This window comes from Puntigrus tetrazona, unplaced genomic scaffold, assembly GCF_018831695.1.
Source record: "Puntigrus tetrazona isolate hp1 unplaced genomic scaffold, ASM1883169v1 S000000649, whole genome shotgun sequence".
NCBI lineage: Eukaryota > Metazoa > Chordata > Actinopteri > Cypriniformes > Cyprinidae > Puntigrus > Puntigrus tetrazona.
In genome coordinates, this window is record NW_025048270.1 from 48568 (window position 1) to 67596 (window position 19029).

The following is a 19029-nucleotide window of genomic DNA, read 5'->3' on the forward strand; positions in this document are numbered from 1 at the left end:
TTCCTTGCGCTTTCTGATAACGTCAGGGGCATAATCGTGATCAATGTTCACTCTCCTCTCCTCCCAGACAAAGCCCTTCTTTCTCCACGCCGTTCTCAAAATTTCTTCCTTCAGCTTATAACTGAGAAAGTTCACCACAATTGATCTCGGCGGTGCATTTTCCGGCGGCCGTGGGGCGAGCGCGCGATGCGCTCTCTCTATCTGAAGGGATTGAGGCGATTGTAAATCGAGTTTTTCCTTCAGCATACTCTCCACAAACGCGATCATAGTTGGCGAGTTTGCCTCAGCCCCTTCTGCGACCCCGTAGATCCTGATGTTGTTCCTTCGTGAGCGCCCTCTTGGTCCGTTATCCTTTCTTCTAACTGCGTCTGTAGTTTCAAAACTTCCGCCATTACGCTTTTGGTGTTTTGCGATCTCTCCTCCAAACTGACAATTCGTTCCTCAGCTTCTTCTACTCGGACATTGGTTTTTCGAATGTCCTTTTTTTATTTCTTTTAGCTGATCAGAATTGTCTCTCCTAAAATCGCGCACCTCTTGGAAAATCATAGCCAGGCTAACGGTCTCCACGTGCTCGTCGCCGCCTCCCCGCTCCATTACACTCTCACCCGGGTTGACGTTAGACGGCGGCTCGACGTTTTCACCCTGTACTCCTTCTTTTACTAATTTCCCTTTAGGTCTTCGCCTAGTTTGTGCTTGGGCCCCTCCTTCCATACTGACGATAGTGAAAATTCCAGTTTGTATCTCGTGTTTTGGGGCTAAAATCTATCACTTTGTCGGAGAGCGATCTTTCAAGCTGCCATCAGGTTGCTGACGTCACCGGAAGTCTCGTATATGACATTATCAAATAAAAATCAACAAATAAATATAAAACTATAGATGGAGCAATTGATGTAAAATATATTACGTAATATATTATATTGCAAGATATGCATATACATAGAAACATTAATAAGCTTGAGAAATTGATTTAAGGGTTTAGGTTTAATAGTTTGTCTTCATGGAATGTTGCTGAGAATTTAAATCAGTTCTGCTATGAGGGATTTTTGTTTTTACTTCATCGTAATGACCCATGTATTTACTACACTTAAGTGCTGTGTGCGTTTACTTAGAGATAGAGGTGCCGTTTATTTAAACTATACTGAAGCAAGAAAAAAGGTGGAATAAATCTATATTTATTTACCTTTTTTGTTTCTTTACTTAATAGTAATATGAACTAATAGTTGAGTACTACTCTATGTACTGTAGCTGTAATAATAATTAATGCTGCTCTAATGTTATAATAAAGAGTATATTGGTTTTAAATAGGTTTTTAGTTTGTATTATTACTATATTACTATGTATTGGTCAAGTAAAATTGATTTCATAATACAAATAGTAATATTTGTATAATGAAATAAAAACTTTATTACAGCCACAATGTGTTATGTGTTCACACACTGTTTTGCTTATTCTCAAAACTGTTTTTTAAGTATTTTTATTATTTTAGAAAATATTTGTAATGCAGATAGAATGTTTAAACTATCAAAAACCTCTTCATTTTAATTAATAAAACTCTAAAAAAAAGAGTTTTATTCTGTTCACTGTACCTAACAGAATTAAAATGGTCAGTTTACTATCTATATTTCCCTGCATGCTTTGCAACAGACTGCTTTAAGGAGTACATTTAGGGAATAAGTGATATAATCTATGTTTTAAGTAAAGGGAAGACATGCTCGTGTTTAATGTTCATGTGTGTTAGATATTTAAAGGAGGTCTGTAGTGTTTGAAGAGAAACATAGTAACAGTGTCTGTAATGGTACACAAGTCTGTTCTTTTGTGTTCTTTGTTTTTAAACTATGTAAAAATTACAGGTTATTTAAGTTAATTGCCACACATTTAAAGTTTTAATGAGCTATTTTAACTCATTTATATAAACCTTTATATAAACTGCTTTGTCCATCTACTTTACTTTTAAAGTAAAGTTTTTGAAGCTCTATTCAACACAGATAAAGGCTTTCTGATGCAAAGCATATTTTACAAAAAAAAATGCTGTCATGACATTCTAAGCTACATCCTACTTTGTGAAAGTCAGTTCTGTACGCCTGTTTGACCGGAAGCTAGTTATTGTACTATATAAAGTGTAGTGAAATCAGAAGGCATTTATTAACCCACCAGAGCCGTGTTAAGTATGTTTATGATGGATGAATGAACTTTTTGAATTTAGCAGTCACTCACTGACATTATAAAGCCTGGCATAATAACCTAATACAAAGAATAACTATACTACCTTCATAAAATCTCAACAAACCCTAAAAAGCCAATAAAATTTAAATCTGTTATATATTTCACAAAATGAAGTTGGTGTTTGATTAAAAATGTATTTAGTTTTTTAAAGTTACATTTAAATATATATTTTAAAGAATAGAAAAATTACACTAATCACTTCAACAATAATTACTCAATTCAACACAATTTAAATTACATCTTAAGAACCGGTTGGACACAATTGGCGACCGCTTTCAAAGAGAGGGACACCATGAAATCAGAGCAGAACCGCATCAAAAGAACAGCTGAAGCGTGAGGAGACACTCATCTTCATCTGACAACAGAAGAGAAAGTGAGTTAACTGTATATATTTCACTATATATTTTTCACATAGATAGAATCAAACGTAATCTTCAGATGAGATGAAAACTTTTGTTTACTTGCCTTTATTTCTTGATACAAATGAAGTTGAGTTTCTCCTCACAGTCTCTGTTCTCCCATCTCTCTGTCTTGGTGTTGCGGGCTCCACAGCGGTACGGCTCAGGTGGACACGACGGCAGAGGAAGGTTGTTCTGTACATTCTTCACGTTCAGCCAAAACCAGTGTTCATACAAGAAGCGCAGGCCTGTCCAAACCCTGTCTGTCTGGACATTTTTAGTCTCACTTTTAATCTGATTTACTGGCCACCCGAAATGAAAAGAAGCCAGATCGGTGTAGTTAGATCTGCAGAACACCAGAGCTTCCTCCCATGTTGTAGCTGCCCCTTGGTACTCACAAACAAGAGAGACAGAGAGTTTCTGACGGGTGCTTCAAGTTCTCTGTCTTTATTCCGCCCGTGAAGAGCGTCATTCAAGCTTAGTTGCGTAGCACCGTGAAACTACACAAAGAAAATCAAAGACAAATAAATACCACTCATATACAGAAAAATATAGTAAATAAAAGTTACAATTACAAAGAAACAGATGAAAAATAACAATTTAAATAATGAAAACGGTAGAAAACAACCACTAAATAAGCAGAGCTTGTATTAACTTGAAACAATTACAACATGCAACAAATAAATCAACTTTACATACCTCGCTCCGCTTTACCAAAGGGTACTAAGTTGAAATAAACTGGAACCAAAGCCTCATTTACCAGGAACAACTTTTTTTATCTGGGCAAATTTCGGAAGGACATCAATCGTTACCGTTCTCTGCTGATCTGACCACCTCGCGTTGCCCCCCCTCCAATGCGTAAGGCACGTAATATGTTCAGAACTAATTTAAAGTGACAGAACCACCAATCAGTCATTTACACATGTCTTATTCTCCTGCACCGGAATGAAGTTGTGTTGTGTGTTGTGATGTGTTGTGATTTTGAAGGGTTTCGTTTGTATTTATAGTTAGCCCTTCTTACTAAAGCTCTTTATTTCTATTTTAATTTCCTTTTCCAAAGGATACTGATATTTGTTACAATGATTAGAGACTAATTTGCACTTCTGAAAGAGAAAGTCTGAAGGGTACTTTGATTTAAGAAGAGTGATTCAGAAAGTAAAAGGAAAACATTTCTTTTGAATATATCTTTATTTGTGTAAAACTTTAACCCTTTAAGTGTGCTGTTGTGAAAAGAGTCAATCAAGCACTTTATGCAAAAGTGAAAGTTTATTTATAAAGAAAACATACTTTTTTACTAAACTTTGGTTCCTTCTGTTTATTCCCAACTCATCATACATTTTTGCTGTATAGTAGTTCAATCTATACAAACTGATAAGTAACCAGTATTGGTAAAACATGTAGCTTACTGAAGCCAACATTGCATTTCCTAAGCAGTGGTATAAAGCAGGGTCACTTTTGATTTTAAAGAAAAATCACGTTGAGAAACACATTAAAAAGAACCTGGGTTTTAGCGCCAACAACTCTGAATAGGGCGCTACATATACAAAAAGGGAGATTTTCTAGAAGGATTCCCACCACGGAGGTAATGGTGTCCTCGTACTTCAGTAACTTGCATGAGTTTTTCTCGCTGTTGATCCAGCTATCACCATACGTTCATCCAGCTGCCTCTTCAAGCATCTTGAAATCCTCATTGTTAGAGACGACAGACATATTTTTATAAAACTCTTCACAAAACCCCTGAGCAACAGCACAGGTCAGTGGAGTGGTCACGTAAAAGTGCACTTTAACTCCAGTACCAGTTGCTTTCCGGTAATTTTTAAAAAACATATACCCGATAAATTATTCTTTTCGTTTTGTGTACATGATTTAGAGTAGCTGATCTGTTTAACTTTGGTGGCTTTTGACTGAAAATTTGTACATTTTGAAAATTAAAAATCGTTTGTGTTCAAGTTTGCCTGTAGTAACAATAATTCAAGCGCGTGATCCATAAATCAAGGCCGCATGAGGCTGGCCTATCAGAACATGATCATGGTTTTATATTAATTTGATTTCACAAAGGGACATTTTCATTTGAACTAATCATTTGTTTTGTTGATCAGGTGGCACTGAAATTTGTCAAAAACAGAAAACATGAAATATATCAACATTGTAAGTAGACTGCACTCTCTCTGTTATCTCTCACAGTCTCTGTTTTAATCATAGACAGGCAAATCATTTCTGTATTTAAAAACTGTCTTTCCGCTTAGCCTGATCACGCCGAACCCGTTCCTGGAAATCGGCCTGACCGCCCTTGCCAATAAGGGTCCCAGCTCACCCCACATCATTGAGCTGCTGGACTGGCAGGAGTTTCCAGACCATTATGTTATGGTCTTGCAGCGCTGTGGAGGCATCTTAGATGAAAACTTTGCACGGCACGTGATGCAGCAGGTCGTCGAGGCTGCTGACAAATGCTGCAGCCGCGGAGTTCTTCATAGAGACATCAAACTGGAGAACTTGTTAGTTAACACAGACAACCTGGACGTGACTCTGATTGATTTCGGCTGCGGGACCTGCTGCATGAAATGCCGTACAGCACCTTTAGTGGTATGTATTATCAGGGTGCCTGAGATTTTCTGCAGTATTTTTAACTTTCGTGAGTAGTCAGACCAACTTGTCATGTTGCACATGCTAACGGTGAAGAGAAAACATGCCCTGCCGGTATAAACTCCAGGTACAGAGGAATACTGCCCCCCTGAATATTCAGAGACGGGCAAGTACAACGGACGACCAGCAACAGTGTTTTCACTGGGGGTAGTTTTGTACACTTTGGTCTGCGGCTATTATCCAGACCACACCGATCTGGACAAGATCAAGAACTGGCTGTGGTATCTGCCCAGCTTGTCAAAAGGTCAGACCTTCAAAAAACAAAGCCAACAGTAATTCTATATCGCAGAAAAGCACGAAAAAGTGCCATCTGAGCCAAGTGTCCGTCTTCCTCTAGATTATTTTTGCAAGCAGGTGAGTTGTTGTAAAGGAAGTTTAAGATAGCAGTCAAACGTCTCTCTCTTCTTTCTGAACAGAATGCAGCCATTTGATCAACGCCTGCCTGCATCCCAACCCGAGGAGAGAATGCCTCTTGACAGACTCCTACTCCACGACTGGTTTAACGTACCTATATATGATCAACATACATCATTGAGATAACTCAAATTGCTTTTACTCTTTGTTAGTTGTTTCGTTTGCTGTCTAATGATCAATAAACCTGATTTTTTTTTTCTGTTTTTGTCGTGAGGTCATCCCAAAAGTAGTGGAGACAAGAGCACCCTGCTACGGCCACACAGGAAGTGCCCTGCAGTCAGCGTAGTGTCTGGTGGGCTGACACGAGTGGCCCATCCATCCGTCCGGATCTTTGCATCTTGCGAGACCGGCAAGCTCTGGTAGCGTCTGGCGCCAGGCTTGACACCCAAAAAATGTTAATAAACAAAAAAATAAAATACTCTGTGTGTGAAGATTTGTTATTCCTCGTTATAAAAATATGTGTCTTATTTGCCATTTGACACAACCCCTCTTCCGACCTGTAGTGACCACTACTTGTGTTGGACCACTCCAACCTCGTATAATTCAATTGTTTTGTAGGCCCCTATTGTAATATGTAAGAAATATCACCAGCTTCATGAGTCCTTGTAACGTTTAATGAAGTGAAATTTTACTACAAATATTAATATTCAAAATATAATACTATTTATATAATTATCTTTTTTTTTTTAAGCTGTCTACAGTAGTTAAACAAGATTTCGGCAATAGTCTTTTTGTGAATATTTTATTTGCTCATGTCATTAGATACAAATATCGAATATCGTGACCACTACTTGTGTTGGACCACTCCAACCTCGTATAATTCAATTATTTTGTAGGCCCTTATTGTACAAGATGGCAGTCAGAAAATGTTTGTTGTTTGTTTGTTTTTGGTCAAACTTGAGTTCTGCTGTGGTTGTAGAATTTAGTTCCATCCCTGATTAAATACATACGAACCGGTTAATCACGTTCTTCAGGATTAGCAGAACATTAAACTCAATTAACAATATATAGTTTTGTTACTGTCTTCCAGGCTGAATGTCGCACCATCTCAAAATCATGGCTGATTGCATAGCTTACAAATATTCAGGACATTCAAAATGTTTTATTAACTAGAACTTACTTAAGCTGCTTTTTCCCCAACAAGTCAATCCTACTGGACCCCTGCATTGGTATCCTCCCCATGAACCATAAGCTGTCTACCGCCCTCCTTTGGAAGTGAGAAAACACAAACATTAAAGGAAAACTCAATAGCCAAAAGCCAAGAGAGAGAATAGAGAAAATAGCTATTCAAAAGTGTAAAATTATCACAGTATTGTAAAGACTCTTGTTTAGAGAAACCCAAAATAATATACATGAATATACATCCCCTCCGTAAACGATATGCATGGACTGCATTTCATGAAATAAAAGGTTTTAAGACAAAATAGTTTCATTGTTGTTTTTATTATTATTATTTTTATTTAAGCAGAGGTTTTGTATTGTACTTCCAGGAATGCAGAGAAATATCATCAGCTTCATGAGTACTTGTAACGTTTAATGAAGTGGTGAAATTGTATTACAAATATTAATATTCAAAATATAATATTATTTACATAATTATCTCTTTTTTTAGCTGTGTACAGTAGTTAAACAAGATTTCGGCAATAGTCTTTTTGTGAATATTTTATTTGCTCATATCATTAGATACAAACATCGAATAATACAAATGGCAACCAGGCAACCAGACTCCATGCAAGATTCTTTGCTGTTCCGTTCTCTTATGATGTCACATTCAGAATTCTCTTATGGAATGTTGGAGCATGTAAAGTGTCAAACTCCAATATTACTTTTGTGGGTAGTTTGGAGAGACAGCAATGTGTTAGTGCCATCATGGGTCAGCAAAACTCTTGTTTAAAGAAAGCGTAGAGAGTGAGTGTGTGTACAACTCCCATCTAAGTACACCACTTCAGTCCAACATGCCAAATCCTCATCAGCGTGCTGGTACTGTTGAGGAAGATGGAGGAGATAGGGCGATGAGTGAGAAGAAAGAAGGTGATGAGGAAAAAAATGGAGGTTTTGGAAGAGGTTGGCCTGTTTCCACTTCTCTCGCCAAGAGCTGGGAAGAGTGAGAAAGCTCAGGATGAGAAAGTGGAGCAAAGCGAGAAGCTGGAGCAGGCTGGATCTTCTAGGTGCTCTGATGGTAAATCACATCAACGTCACCTAAATGTGCATAGAATCGGAGCTCTGTGAATCAAAAAGTGTCTTAATGCTGCTCTTATGATTTATTCAAGTATTGTTTTTGCGATCGTTCAGTCTTTTGTCATTTCCGATCCTCTCTTTAGATCAGATTTCTCTGCAGAACATCACATGTGATGTTCATCAGGAAGTTCCGAGCTCTAAAGTCCTCCCTCTTCTGAAGAGCAGCCGAGGAAGGAGCATCTTCAGGAGGAGTGTGAAAGATAATCTGTCCGAAGGAGAGATTAAGTCCCGTTGACAGAACAACAGGACAGTGAAGTGGCCACGAGCAGTGAGAGTGGGTTTATTGCCATAACCCAAAACATACACACATATTTTATGGCTGCTTGATATATAACGCAGACATGAACATTCAGGCTGTTTACGCTTTCGCAGAGATCAATACAAATATTCCATACGGTTTCTCCATTAACATTTAAAAACTACTCATACATGAGAATGTGAAAAAATGTTAATGTTTCTTTATAGATATCTACTTGAACTACAGCATCGGTTGCTAAACTGGGTGAAGGAGGATTCGTGCTGTTTACAAGGGAGTGCGATGCAAGGATGGCTTTCCGGTAATTTTTAAAAACATATACCCGATAAATTATTCTTTCGTTTTGTGTACATAGTGTACAACTAATCATTTGTTTTGTTGATCAGGTGGCACTGAAATTTGTCAAAAACAGAAAACATGAAATATATCAACATTGTAAAGTAGACTGCACTCTCTCTGTTATCTCCTCACAGTCTCTGTTTTAATCATAGACAGGCAAATCATTTCTGTATTTAAAAACTGTCTTTCCGCTAGCCTGATCACGCCGAACCTGCTCCCTGGAAATCGGCCTGACCGCCCTGCCAATAAGGGTCCCAGCTCACCGCACATCATTGAGCTGCTGGACTGGCAGGGAGTTTCAGACCATTATGTTATGGTCTTGCAGTGCCTCGCCCTGTGAGAATCTCTTTGACTACTTGGAGCGCTGTGGAGGCATCTTAGACGAAAACTTTGCACGGCACGTGATGCAGCAGGTCGCCGAGGCTGCTGACAAATGCTGCAGCCGCGGAGTTCTTCATAGAGACATCAAACTGAGAACTTGTTAGTTAACACAGACAACCTGGACGTGACTCTGATTGATTTCGGCCATGGGACCTGCTGCATGAAATGCCGTACAGCACCTTTAGTGGTATGTATTATCAGGGTGCCTGAGATTTTCTGCAGTATTTTTAACTTTCGTGAGTGGTCAGACCAACTTGTCATGCGTTGCACATGCTAACGGTGAAGAGAAAACATGCCCTGCCGGTATAAACGCATAAATGTCTTTCCTCCAGGTACAGAGGAATACTGCCCCCTGAATATTCAGAGACGGGCAAGTACAACGGACGGCCAGCAACAGTGTTTTCACTGGGGGTAGTTTTGTACACTTTGGTCTGCGGCTATTATCCAGACCACACCGATCTGGACAAGATCAAGAACTGGCTGTGGTATCTGCCCAGCTTGTCAAAAGGTCAGACCTTCGCAAACAAAAGCCAACAGTAATTCTATATCGCAGAAAAGCACGAAAAGTGCCATCTGAGCCAAGTGTCCGTCTTCCTCTAGATTATTTTTGCAAGCAGGTGAGTTGTTGTAAAGGAAGTTTAAGATAGTAGTCAAACGTCTCTCTCTTCTTTCTGAACAGAATGCAGCCATTTGATCAACGCCTGCCTGCATCCCAACCCGAGGAGAGAATGCCTCTTGACAGACTCCTACCCACGACTGGTTTAACGTGCCTTTATATGATCAACATACATCATTGAGATAACTCAAATTGCTTTTACTCTTTGTTAGTTGTTTCGTTTGCTGTCTAATGATCAATAAACCTGATTTTTTTTTTTTTCTGTTTTTGTCGTAGGTCATCCCAAAAGTCGTGGAGACAAGAGCACCCTGCTACGGCCACACAGGAAGTGCCCTGCAGTCAGCGTGGTGTCTGGTGGGCTGACACGAGTGGCCCATCCATCCGTCCGGTCTTTGCGTCTTGCGAGACCGGCAAGCTCTGGTAGCGCCTGGCGCCAGGGCTTGACACCCAAAAATGTTAATAAACAAAAAAAAAAATAAAATACTCTGTGTGTGAAGATTTGTTATTCCTCGTTATAAAAATATGTGTCTTATTTGCCATTTGACACAACCCCTCTTCCGACCTGTAGTGACCACTACTTGTGTTGGACCACTCCAACCTCGTGATAATTCAATTGTTTTGTAGGCCCCTATTGTAATATGTAAGAAATATCACCAGCTTCATGAGTACTTGTAACGTTTAATGAAGTGAAATTTTACTACAAATATTAATATTCAAAATATAATACTATTTATATAATTATCTTTTTTAAGCTGTCTACAGTAGTTAAACAAGACTTCGCAATAGTCTTTTGTGAATATTTTATTTGCTCATGTCATTAGATACAAATATCGAATATCGTGACTACTACTTGTGTTGGACCACTCCAACCTCGTATAATTCAATTATTTTGTAGGCCCTTATTGTACAAGATGGCAGTCAGAAAATGTTTGTTGTTTGTTTGTTTTTGGTCAAACTTGAGTTCTGCTGTGGTTGTAGAATTTAGTTCCATCCCTGATTAAATACATACGAACCGGTTAATCACGTTCTTCAGGATTAGCAGAACATTAAACTCAATTAACAATATATAGTTTTTGTTACTGTCTTCCAGGCTGAATGTCGCACCATCTCAAAATCATGGCTGATTGCATAGCTTACAAATATTCAGGACATTCAAAATGTTTTATTAACTAGAACTTACTTAAGCTGCTTTTTCCCCAACAAGTCAATCCTACTGGACCCCTGCATTGGTATCCTCCCATGAACCATAAGCTGTCTACCGCCTCCTTTGGAAGTGAGAGAAAACACAAACATTAAAGGGAAAACTCGAATAGCTAAAAGCCAAGAGAGAGAATAGAGAAAATAGCTATTCAAAAGTGTAAAATTATCACAGTATTGTAAAGACTCTTGTTTAGAGAAACCCAAAATAATATACATGAATATACATCCTCCGTAAACGATATGCATGGACTGCATTTCATGAAATAAAAGGTTTTAAGACAAAATAGTTTCATTGTTGTTTTTATTATTATTATTTTTATTTAAGCAGAGGTTTTGTATTGTACTTCCAGGAATGCAGAGAAATATCATCAGCTTCATGAGTACTTGTAACGCTTTAATGAAGTGGTGAAATTGTATTACAAATATTAATATTCAAAATATAATATTATTTACATAATTATCTCTCTTTTTTTTAGCTGTGTACAGTAGTTAAACAAGATTTCGGCAATAGTCTTTTTGTGAATATTTTATTTGCTCATATCATTAGATACAAACATCGAATAATACAAATGGCAACCAGGCAACCAGACTCCATGCAAGATTCTTTGCTGTTCCGTTCTCTTATGATGTCACATTCAGAATTCTCTTATGGAATGTTGGAGCATGTAAAAGTGTCAAACTCCAATATTACTTTTGTGGGTAGTTTGGAGAGACAGCAGTGTGTTAGTGCCATCATGGGTCAGCAAAACTCTTGTTTAAAGAAAGCGGTAGAGAGTGAGTGTGTGTACAACTCCCATCTAAGTACACCACTTCAGTCCAACATGCCAAATCCTCATCATCAGCGTGCTGGTACTGTTGAGGAAGATGGAGGAGATAGGGTGATGAGTGAGAAGAAGAAGGTGATGAGGAAAAAAATGGAGGTTTTGGAAGAGGTTGGCCTGTTTCCACTTCTCTCGCCCAAGAGCTGGGAAGAGTGAGAAAGCTCAGGATGAGAAAGTGGAGCAAAGCGAGAAGCTGGAGCAGGCTGGATCTTCTAGGTGCTCTGATGGTAAATCACATCAACGTCACCTAAATGTGCATAGAATCGGAGCTCTGTGAATCAAAAAGTGTCTTAATGCTGCTCTTATGATTTATTCAAGTATTGTTTTTGCGATCGCTCAGTCTTTTGTCATTTCCGATCCTCTCTTTAGATCAGATTTTCTGCAGAACATCACATGTGATGTTCATCAGGAAGCTCCGAGCTCTAAAGTCCTCCCCTCTTCTGAAGAGCAGCCGAGGAAGGAGCATCTTCAGGAGGAGTGTGTGGAAGATAATCTGTCCGAAGGAGAGATTAAGTCCCCGTTGACAGAACAACAGGACAGTGAAGTGGCCACGAGCAGTGAGAGTGGGTTTATTGCCATAACCCAAAACATACACACATATTTTATGGCTGCTTGATATATAACGCAGACATGAACATTCAGGCTGTTTACGTTTCGCAGAGATCAATACAAATATTCCATACGGTTTCTCCATTAACATTTAAAAACTACTCATACATGAGAATGTGAAAAAAATGTTAATGTTTCTTTATAGATATCTACTTGAACTACAGCATCGGTGCTAAACTGGGTGAAGGAGGATTCGGTGCTGTTTACAAGGGAGTGCGATGCAAGGATGGCTTTCCGGTAATTTTTAAAAAAACATATACCCGATAAATTATTCTTTCGTTTTGTGTACATAGTGTACAACTAATCATTTGTTTTGTTGATCAGGTGGCACTGAAATTTGTCAAAAAAACAGAAAACATGAAATATATCAACATTGTAAGTAGACTGCACTCTCTCTGTTATCTCCTCACAGTCTCTGTTTTAATCATAGACAGACAAATCATTTCTGTATTTAAAAACTGTCTTTCCGCTAGCCTGATCACGCCGAACCCGTTCCCCTGGAAATCGGCCTGACCGTCCTTGCCAATAAGGGTCCCAGCTCACCCCACATCATTGAGCTGCTGGACTGGCAGGAGTTTCCAGACCATTATGTTATGGTCTTGCAGTGCCCTCGCCCTGTGAGAATCTCTTTGACTACTTGGAGCGCTGTGGAGGCATCTTAGACGAAAACTTTGCACGGCACGTGATGCAGCAGGTCGTCGAGGCTGCTGACAAATGCTGCAGCCGCGGAGTTCTTCATAGAGACATCAAACTGGAGAACTTGTTAGTTAACACAGACAACCTGGACGTGACTCTGATTGATTTCGCTGCGGGGACCTGCTGCATGAAATGCCGTACAGCACCTTTAGTGGTATGTATTATCAGGGTGCCTGAGATTTTCTGCAGTATTTTTAACTTTCGTGAGTGGTCAGACTAACTTGTCATGTTGCACATGCTAACGGTGAAGAGAAAAACATGCCCTGCCGGTATAAACGTACAAATGTCTTTCCTCCAGGTACAGAGGAATACTGCCCCTGAATATTCAGAGACGGGCAAGTACAACGGACGGCCAGCAACAGTGTTTTCACTGGGGGTAGTTTTGTACACTTTGGTCTGCGGTTATTATCCAGACCACACCGATCTGGACAAGATCAAGAACTGGCTGTGGTATCTGCCCAGCTTGTCAAAAGGTCAGACCTTCAAAAACAAAGCCAACAGTAATTCTATATCGCAGAAAAGCACGAAAAGTGCCATCTGAGCCAAGTGTCCGTCTTCCTCTAGATTATTTTTGCAAGCAGGTGAGTTGTTGTAAAGGAAGTTTAAGATAGTAGTCAAACGTCTCTCTCTTCTTTCTGAACAGAATGCAGCCATTTGATCAACGCCTGCCTGCATCCCAACCCGAGGAGAGAATGCCTCTGACAGACTCCTACTCCACGACTGGTTTAACGTACTATATATGATCAACATACATCATTGAGATAACTCAAATTGCTTTTACTCTTTGTTAGTTGTTTCGCTTTGCTGTCTAATGATCAATAAACCTGATTTTTTTTTTTTTCTGTTTTTGTCGTAGGTCATCCCAAAAGTCGTGGAGACAAGAGCACCCTGCTACGGCCACACAGGAAGTGCCCTGCAGTCAGCGTAGTGTCTGGTGGGCTGACACGAGTGGCCCATCCATCCGTCCGGTCTTTGCGTCTTGCGAGACCGGCAAGCTCTGGTAGCGCTCTGGCGCCAGGGCTTGACACCCAAAAAAATGTTAATAAACAAAAAAAAAAAAATACTCTGTGTGTGAAGATTTGTTATTCCTCGTTATAAAAATATGTGTCTTATTTGCCATTTGACACAACCCCTCTTCCGACCTGTAGTGACCACTACTTGTGTTGGACCACTCCAACCTCGTATAATTCAATTGTTTTGTAGGCCCCTATTGTAATATGTAAGAAATATCACCAGCTTCATGAGTACTTGTAACGTTTAATGAAGTGAAATTTTACTACAAATATTAATATTCAAAATATAATACTATTTATATAATTATCTTTTTTTAAGCTGTCTACAGTAGTTAAACAAGATTTCGGCAATAGTCTTTTGTGAATATTTTATTTGCTCATGTCATTAGATACAAATATCGAATATCGTGACTACTACTTGTGTTGGACCACTCCAACCTCGTATAATTCAATTATTTTGTAGGCCCTTATTGTACAAGATGGCAGTCAGAAAATGTTTGTTGTTTGTTTGTTTTTGGTCAAACTTGAGTTCTGCTGTGGTTGTAGAATTTAGTTCCATCCCTGATTAAATACATACGAACCGGTTAATCACGTTCTTCAGGATTAGCAGAACATTAAACTCAATTAACAATATATAGTTTTTGTTACTGTCTTCCAGGCTGAATGTCGCACCATCTCAAAATCATGGCTGATTGCATAGCTTACAAATATTCAGGACATTCAAAATGTTTTATTAACTAGAACTTGCTTAAGCTGCTTTTTCCCCAACAAGTCAATCCTACTGGACCCCTGCATTGGTATCCTCCCCATGAACCATAAGCTGTCTACCGCCTCCTTTGGAAGTGAGAGAAAACACAAACATTAAAGGAAAACTCGAATAGCCAAAAGCCAAGAGAGAGAATAGAGAAAATAGCTATTCAAAAGTGTAAAATTATCACAGTATTGTAAAGACTCTTGTTTAGAGAAACCCAAAATAATATACATGAATATACATCCTCCAAGAAACGATATGCATGGACTGCATTTCATGAAATAAAAGGTTTTAAGACAAAATAGTTTCATTGTTGTTTTTATTATTATTATTTTTATTTAAGCAGAGGCTTTGTATTGTACTTCCAGGAATGCAGAGAAATATCATCAGCTTCATGAGTACTTGTAACGTTTAATGAAGTGGTGAAATTGTATTACAAATATTAATATTCAAAATATAATATTATTTACATAATTATCTCTCTTTTTTTAGCTGTGTACAGTAGTTAAACAAGATTTCGGCAATAGTCTTTTGTGAATATTTTATTTGCTCATATCATTAGATACAAACATCGAATAATACAAATGGCAACCAGGCAACTAGACTCCATGCAAGATTCTTTGCTGTTCCGTTCTCTTATGATGTCACATTCAGAATTCTCTTATGGAATGTTGGAGCATGTAAAAGTGTCAAACTCCAATATTACTTTTGTGGGTAGTTTGGAGAGACAGCAGTGTGTTAGTGCCATCATGGGTCAGCAAAACTCTTGTTTAAAGAAAGCGTAGAGAGTGAGTGTGTGTACAATTCCCATCTAAGTACACCACTTCAGTCCAACATGCCAAATCCTCATCAGCGTGCTGGTACTGTTGAGGAAGATGGAGGAGATAGGGTGATGAGTGAGAAGAAGAAGGTGATGAGGAAAAAAAATGGAGGTTTTGGAAGAGGTTGGCCTGTTTCCACTTCTCTCGCCCAAGAGCTGGGAAGAGTGAGAAAGCTCAGGATGAGAAAGTGGAGCAAAGCGAGAAGCTGGAGCAGGCTGGATCTTCTAGGTGCTCTGATGGTAAATCACATCAACGTCACCTAAATGTGCATAGAATCGAGCTCTGTGAATCAAAAAGTGTCTTAATGCTGCTCTTATGATTTATTCAAGTATTGTTTTTTTGATCGTTCAGTCTTTTGTCATTTCCGATCCTCTCTTTAGATCAGATTTTCTGCAGAACATCACATGTGATGTTCATCAGGAAGCTCCGAGCTCTAAAGTCCTCCCTCTTCTGAAGAGCAGCCGAGGAAGGAGCATCTTCAGGAGGAGTGTGTGGAAGATAATCTGTCCGAAGGAGAGATTAAGTCCCCGCTGACAGAACAACAGGACAGTGAAGTGGCCACGAGCAGTGAGAGTGGGTTTATTGCCATAACCCAAAACATACACACATATTTTATGGCTGCTTGATATATAACGCAGACATGAACATTCAGGCTGTTTACGCTTACGCAGAGATCAATACAAATATTCCATACGGTTTCTCCATTAACATTTAAAAACTACTCATACATGAGAATGTGAAAAAATGTTAATGTTTCTTTATAGATATCTACTTGAACTACAGCATCGGTGCTAAACTGGGTGAAGGAGGATTCGGTGCTGTTTACAAGGGAGTGCGATGCAAGGATGGCTTTCCGGTAATTTTTAAAAAACATATACCCGATAAATTATTCTTTCGTTTTGTGTACATAGTGTACAACTAATCATTTGTTTTGTTGATCAGGTGGCACTGAAATTTGTCAAAAAAACAGAAAACATGAAATATATCAACATTGTAAGTAGACTGCACTCTCTCTGTTATCTCCTCACAGTCTCTGTTTTAATCATAGACAGGCAAATCATTTCTGTATTTAAAAACTGTCTTTCCGCTAGCCTGATCACGCCGAACCCGTTCCCTGAAATCGCCTGACCGCCTTGCCAATAAGGGTCCCAGCTCACCCCACATCATTGAGCTGCTGGACTGGCAGGAGTTTCCAGACCATTATGTTATGGTCTTGCAGTGCCCCTCGCCCTGTGAGAATCTCTTTGACTACTTGGAGCGCTGTGGAGGCATCTTAGACGAAAACTTTGCACGGCACGTGATGCAGCAGGTCGCCGAGGCTGCTGACAAATGCTGCAGCCGCGGAGTTCTTCATAGAGACATCAAACTGGAGAACTTGTTAGTTAACACAGACAACCTGGACGTGACTCTGATTGATTTCGGCTGCGGGACCTGCTGCATGAAATGCCGTACAGCACCTTTAGTGGTATGTATTATCAGGATGCCTGAGATTTTCTGCAGTATTTTTAACTTTCGTGGAGTGGTCAGACCAACTTGTCATGTTGCACATGCTAACGGTGAAGAGAAAACATGCCCTGCCGGTATAAACGCACAAATGTCTTTCCTCCAGGTACAGAGGAATACTGCCCCTGAATATTCAGAGACGGGCAAGTACAACGGACGGCCAGCAACAGTGTTTTCACTGGGGTAGTTTTGTACACTTTGGTCTGCGGCTATTATCCAGACCACACCGATCTGGACAAGATCAAGAACTGGCTGTGGTATCTGCCCAGCTTGTCAAAAGGTCAGACCTTCGCAAACAAAGCCAACAGTAATTTATATCGCAGAAAAGCACGAAAAGTGCCATCTGAGCCAAGTGTCCGTCTTCCTCTAGATTATTTTTTGCAAGCAGGTGAGTTGTTGTAAAGGAAGTTTAAGATAGCAGTCAAACGTCTCTCTCTTCTTTCTGAACAGAATGCAGCCATTTGATCAACGCCTGCCTGCATCCCAACCCCGAGGAGAGAATGCCTCTTGACAGACTCCTACCCACGACTGGTTTAACGTGCCTATATATGATCAACATACATCATTGAGATAACTCAAATTGCTTTTACTCTTTGTTAGTTGTTTCGTTTGCTGTCTAATGATCAATAAACCTGATTTTTTTTTTTCTGTTTTTGTCGTAGGTCATCCCAAAAGTCGTGGAGACAAGAGCACCCTGCTACGGCCACACAGGAAGTGCCCTGCAGTCAGCGTAGTGTCTGGTGGGCTGACACGAGTGGCCCATCCATCCGTCCGGTCTTTGCGTCTTGCGAGACCGGCAAGCTCTCTGGTAGCGTCTGGCGCCAGGGCTTGACACCCAAAAATGTTAATAAACAAAAAAATAAAATACTCTGTGTGTGAAGATTTGTTATTCCTCGTTATAAAAATATATGTCTTATTTGCCATTTGACACAACCCCTCTTCCGACCTGTAGTGACCACTACTTGTGTTGGACCACTCCAACCTCGTATAATTCAATTGTTTTGTAGGCCCCTATTGTAATATGTAAGAAATATCACCAGCTTCATGAGTACTTGTAACGTTTAATGAAGTGAAATTTTATTACAAATTAATATTCAAAATATAATACTATTTATATAATTATCTTTTTTTTTAAGCTGTCTACAGTATGTGACGGAAGGGGTATAGTTTTTAACAGTAACGCTTAAGTCAAAGAAATCCGACTACGCCACCCTAGGATTATTCCTGGGAACAAAGTTATAATTGGACAGGTTCGATCCCCTGGGAAAACACACCTCATCCTCCCCTCACTCTCAGCACTGGAGCCCCTCAGGTTGTGTTCTGAGCCCCCTGCTGTACTCGCTGTACACACATGACTGTGTGGCCACTACAAACTCCACCACCATCATTAATTTTGCTGACGACACTGTCGTGGTGGGCCTGATCTCCAACAACGATGAGATGGCCTACCTTCAGGAGATCAACAACCTGGAGAGATGGTGTCAGGAGAACAATCTTCTCCTGAACGTCAGCAAAACAAAGGAGTTAATAGTGGACTTCAGCACGAAGCAGGTGCGCTCTTACCATCCCATCATGATCGACGGGACCCCAGTGGAGAGAGGACAGTTTCCGGTACCTGGGTGTTCACATCACGCAGGACCTGTCTTGGTCCTGTCACATCAACACCCTGGTGAAGAAGGCCCGCAGCGCCTATACCATCTGAGGCGCTTTAAGGGACTTCAGACTCCCATCTCAGGTGCTCAGGAACTTTTACACCTGCACCATCGAGAGTGTCCTGACGGGAAACATCACCTCCTGGTTCGGGAACAGCACCATGCAGGACAGGCGAGCTCTTCAGAAGGTGGTGCGGTCAGCTGAGCGCACCATCCGCACTGAGCTCCCTGTGCTGCAGCACATCTACAACAAGCGTGCTGTACCAGGCCAGGAAGATCGTGGAAGACCTCAGCCATCCCAACAATGGACTCTTTTCTGCTGCTGCGCTCAGGAAAGCGCTGCTCCCCTGAAGGCAAACACAGAGAGAATGAGGAGGAGCTTCTTCCCGCAGGCCATTCGGAGTCTGAACCAGAGAACACCCAGCACCTAATTACCGGGATTCCCATGTTCACCC

The 19029-nt window shown here is 40.0% G+C and overlaps 1 pseudogene; it reads left to right on the top strand.

The window, feature by feature from the left end:
* The first annotated feature begins 11529 nt into the window (after nt 1–11529).
* LOC122334844 lies at nt 11530–13762 on the top strand (annotated as a pseudogene).
* Nucleotides 13763–19029: the final 5267 nt, after the last annotated feature.